The following is a 5,864-nucleotide window of genomic DNA, read 5'->3' on the forward strand; positions in this document are numbered from 1 at the left end:
AATCAGAACTTTTAAAAGTCTGCTCCACTGAGTGACATCGCTCCAGAGGCTAAGCCAGGGGAAGCCCACATGGGGACAGCGTGGTCTCAGGTCCCACAGGGTCACAGAAGGATCGGGGGTGTCTGAGTGTCGCAGAACTCACAGGTATTGGAGCAGGGAAGCCGGCTACAGAGACAGAGCTGAGGAGTGAGCTCTCAACTCGGGTTACCTTAAATTGGGATCCGTGACACAATTAGGCCACTGCTCTTTGAGAAGGGACCCCACAATATCTGGGGAGACACCTCTGGAAGAGCGCAGGGATATGCGGGGTTCGGAGATTCCAGACGGGGCTGTGTCCCAGAGACAGAGATGCTTGGTCATAGGCTGGGTGAGCCCAGAGCTCAGCTGGAAACCAGGGAGACCGGAGTCATTGAGCGCTTGTCTCCAAGGGCACACCGAGGAGTGGGGCCCTGAGCTCTCAGCTCCTCTGCCCCGGAGACTGGAAGGCCACCATTTTCATTCCCGACCTCAAGAACTCTATGGAGAATGTTCAGGGAATGAAAGCTCTTGAAAGCAAAACCGAGAGAATTCTTAGCCCAGCCCCTGGTAAGGGCAACGAAATTCCACCTCCAACAAAGACACTTGAGAATCACTACAACAGGCCCCTCCCCCAGAAAATCAGCAAGAAATCCAGCCAGGACCAAGTTCACTTACCAAGGAGAACAATGGAATTCCAGAGGAGGAAAAAGCAAAGCATGGAATTCAGGGCTTTCCACCCATGATTCCTTAGTCTTGTAAAGTTAATTTTTTTAAATTTTATTTCTTTCTTATGCTAAATTTTTTTCACTTTTATTCTTTCCTCTTTTAACATTTCTTAACTAGTTTATCTTAACAATATCTTTCATTAAAAAAAATCTTTTTTGAATTTCATTATTATAGTCATATTTCATCCTTCATGTGTCTAACTTTATTTTTTTTTTTGTATTCATATAGGGTTTTTTCTTATTAAAAAAATTTGGGATACAGCTTCTACTAATACATCAAAATATACCCTAAATCTAGCACAGGGCTTTGTTCTAGTCTTCAGCCAACCAAATTCTCTTGACTTTATTCTTCTTTATTCTCCCAACTAACTTATCTTATCAACTCTTTTTATAGAAATTTTTTAAAAATTTTTCATCTTTATAGTCATATTCCATCCCTTCATCATGTTTATCCTTATATATGTTTTCCATTCATTAAAATTTTAGGAGGTATTTTCTTCTAGGAGATCAAAATACTCCCAAAATTAAGTAAGTGACCCTGTTCTATTTACCAGTATAATACATATATTTCCTTTTTTATATTTTTTCTTTTTTTTAAATTAAAAAAATTTTTTTCTGACCTTTTTACCCCTTTTCCTACCCCCATGATTTGGGGTCTCTTCTGATTTGGTTAAAGCACATTTTCCTGGGGTCTTTGCCACCCTTTTAGTATTTTATTCTCTCATTCATATATTCTTATCTGGGTAAAATTACAAGGCGGAAAAACTCACCACACACACACACACACACACACACAAAACAAACAAACAAACAAACAAACAAAACAAAAAACAAGAGGCAGTACCAAAGGCTAGGGACCTAATCAAGACAGATTGATAATATGTCAGATATAGAGTTCAGAATGATGATTCTCAAGGTGCTAGCTGGGCTTTAAAAAGGCATGGAAGATATTAGAGAAACCATGTCTGGAGAAATAAAAGCCCTTTCTGGAGAAATAAAAGAACTGAAATCTAACCAAATTGAAATTTAAAAAGCTATTAATGAGGTATAATAAAAAATGGAGGATCTTACTGCTAGGATAAATGAGGCAGAAGAGAGAATTAGTGATATAGAAGACCAAATAACAGAGAATAAAGAAGCTGAGCAAAAGAGAGACAAACAAATACTGGACCATGAGGGGAGAATTTGAGAAATAAGTGATACCATAAGATGAAACAACATTAGAATAATTGAGATTCAGAAGAAGAAGAAAGAGAGAGGGGAGCAGAAGGTATATTAGAGCGAATTATTGTAGAGAATTTCCCTAATATGGCAAAGGGAAAAAGCATCAAAATCCAGGAGGTACAGAGAACACCCCTCAAAATCAGTAAGAATAGGTCCACACCCCGTCATCTAATAGTAAAATTTACAAGTCTTAGGGACAAAGAGAAAACCCTGAAAGCAGCCCGGGAAAAGAAGTCTGTAATATACAATGGTAAAAATACTAGATTGGCAGGAGACTTTTCCACAGAGACCTGGCAGGCCAGAAAAACTGGCATGATATATTCAGAGCATGAAATGAGAAAAACATGCAGCCAAAAATATTATATCCAGCTAGGCTATCATTGAGAATAGAAGGAGAGATAAAAAGCTTCCAGGACAAACAAAAACTAAAAGAATTTGTAAACAACAAACCAGCTCTACAAAAAATATTGAAAGTGGTCCTCTAAACAAAGAGAGAGACCAAAAGTAGTAGATCAGAAGGGAACAGAGACAATATACAGTAATAGTCACCTTACAGGCAATACAATGGCACTAAATTCATATCTCTAAATAGTTACCCTGAATATAAATGGACTAAATGCCCCCCAATCAAAAGACACTGGGTATCAGAATGGATAAAAAACCAAAACCCATCAATATGCTGTCTATAAGAAACTCATTTTAGACCCAAAGACACCTCCAGATTTAAAGTGAGGGGGTGGAAAACAATTTACCATGCTAATGGACATCAAAAGAAAGCTGGAGTGGCAATCTTTAGATCAGATCAACTAGATTTTAAGCCAAAAACTATTTTAAGAGATGAGGAAGGACACTATATCATACTCAAAGGGTCTGTCCAACAAGAAGATCTAACTAACAATTTTAAATATCTATGCCCCTAACGTGGGAGCAGCCAAATATATAAACCAATTAATAACAAAATCAAAGAAACACATTGACAATAATACAATAATAGTAGGGGACTTTAACACTGCCCTCAGGGAAATGGACAGATCATCCAAGCAAAAGATCAACAAGGAAATAAAGGCCTTAAATGACACTTGACCAGATGGACATCACAGATATATTCAGAACATTTCATCCCAAAGCAACAGAATACACTTTCTTCTCTAGTGCATATGAAACATTCTCCAGAATAGATCACATCCTGGGTCATAAATCAGGTCTCAACCAGTATCAAAAGATTGGGATCATTCCCTGGATATTTTCAGACCACAATGCTCTGAAGCTAGAACTCAATCACAAGAGGAAATTTGGAAAGAACCCAAATACATGGAGGCTAAACAGCACCCTTCTAAAGAATGAATGGGTCAACCAGGAAATTAAAGAAGAATTGAAAGAATTCATGGAAACAAATGATAATGAAAATACAACGGTTCAAAATCTGTGGGACACAACAAAGGCAGTCCTGAGAGGAAAATATATAGTGGTACAAGCCTTTCTCAAGAAACAAGAAAGGTCTCAGGTACACAACCTAACCCTACACCTAAAGGAGATGGAGAAAGAACAAAAAAGAAACCCTAATCCCAGCAGGAGAAGAGAAATCATAATGATCAGAGCAAAAATCAATGAAATAGAAACAAACAAACAAACAAAAACAATAGAACAAATCAATGAAACTAGGAGCTGGTTCTTTGAAATAATTAATAAGATTGATAAACCCCTGGCCAGACTTCTCAAAAAGAAAAGAGAAAGGACCAAAAAAAAAATCATGAATGAAAGAGGAGAGATCACAACCAACACCAAAGAAATATAAACAATTATAAGAACGTATTATGAGCAACTATATGCCAGAAAATTTGACAATCTGGAAGAAATGGATGCATTCCTAGAGACATATAAACTACCACAACTGAAACAGGAAGAAATAGAAACCCTGAACAGACCTATAACCAGTAAGGAGATTGAAGCAGTCATCAAAAATCTCCCAACAAACAAGAGCCCAGGGCCAGATGGTTTCCCAGGGGAATTTTACCAAACATTTAAAGAAGAATTAATTCCTATTCTCCTGAAACTGTTCCAAAAAATAGAAATGGAAGGAAAACTTCCAAATTCATTTTATGAGGCCAGCATCACCTTGATCCCAAAAACAGACAAGGATCCCATCAAAAAAAGAGAACTACAGACCAATATCCTTGATGAACACAGATGCAAAAATTCTCACCAAAATACGAGCCAATAGGATCCAACAGTAAATTAAAAGGATTATTCACCACAACCAAGTGGGATTTATTCTTGGGCTTCAAGGTTGGTTCAACATCTGCAAATCAATGTGATACAATAGCTTAATAAAAGAAAGAACAATAACCATATGATACTCTCAATAGATGCTAAAAATGCATTTGACAAAGTACAGCATCCCTTCCTGATCAAAACTCTTCAAAATGTAGCGATAGAGGGTACATACCTCAATATCATCAAAGCCATCTATGAAAAACCCACCACAAATATCATTCTCAATGGAGAAAAACTGAAAGCTTTTCCACTAAGGTCAGGAACACAACAGGGATGTCCACTATCACCACTGCTATTCAACATAGTACTAGAAGTCTTAGCTTCAGCAATCAGACAACTAAAAGAAATTTAAGGCATCCAAATCGGCAAAGAAGAAGTCAAACTATCACTCTTCCCAGATGATATGATACTTTATGTGGAAAGACCAAAAGACTCCACTCCAAATCTGCTAGAACTTGTACAGGAATTCAGTAATGTGTCAGGATATAAAATCAATGTGCAGAAATCAGTTACATCTCTATACAGCAAGAAAAGACAGACGAAAGAGAAATTAAGGAGTCAATCCCATTTACAATTGCACCCAAAACCATAAGATACCTAGTTTTAAACCTAACCAAAGAGGCAAAGAATCTATACCCAGAAAACTATAAAGTACTCATGAAAGAAATTAAGGAAGACACAAAGAAATGGAAAAATATTCCATGCTCATGGATTGAAAGAACAAATATTGTGAAAATGTCTATGCCATATAAAACAATCTACACATTTAATGCAATCCCTATCAAAATCCCACCCATTTTTTTTTAAAGAAGGAAAAAGTAATCCTAAAATTTATATGGAACCAGAAAAGACCTCAAATAGCCAGAGGAATATCAAAAAAGAAAGCCAATGTTAGTGGCATCACAATTCCAGACTTCAAAAGCTGTGTTACAAAGCTGTCATCATCAAGACAGTAAGGTACTGGCACAAAAACAGACACATAGATCAGTAGAACAGAATAGAGAGCCCAGAAATAGACCCTCAACTCTATGGTCAACTAATCTTCGACAAAGCAGGAAAGAATGTCCAATGGAAAAGAGAAGGTCTCTTCAACAAATGGTGTATGGAAAATTGGACAGCCACATGCAGAAATATGAAACTGGACCATTTCCTTACACCGCACACGAAAATAAACCCAAAATGGAAGAAGGACCTCAATGTGAGAAAGGAATCCATCAAAATCTTTGAGGAGAATACAGGCAGCAACCTCTTCAACCTCAGTCACAGCAACTTCTTCCTAGGAACATTGCCAAAGGCAAGGGAAGCAAGGGCAAAAATGAACTATTGGGACTTGATCAAGATCAAAAGCTTTTGCAAAACAAAGGAAACAGTTAAAAAAACCAAAAGACAGCTGACAGAATGGGAGAAGATATTTGCAAATGACATATCAGATAAAGGTCTAGTATCCAAAATCTATAAGAACTGATCAAACTCAACACCCAAAGAACAAATAATCCAATCAAGAAATGGGCAGAGGACATGAACAGACATTTCTGCAAAGAAGACATCCAGATGACCAACAGACACATGAAAAAGTGCTCCACATCACTCGGCATCAGGGAAATACAAATCAAAATCACAATG

Source organism: Mustela putorius, unplaced genomic scaffold (assembly GCF_011764305.1).
Source record: "Mustela putorius furo isolate JIRA1106 unplaced genomic scaffold, ASM1176430v1.1 tig00003863_pilon_pilon_pilon, whole genome shotgun sequence".
Classification (NCBI taxonomy): Eukaryota; Metazoa; Chordata; class Mammalia; order Carnivora; family Mustelidae; genus Mustela; species Mustela putorius.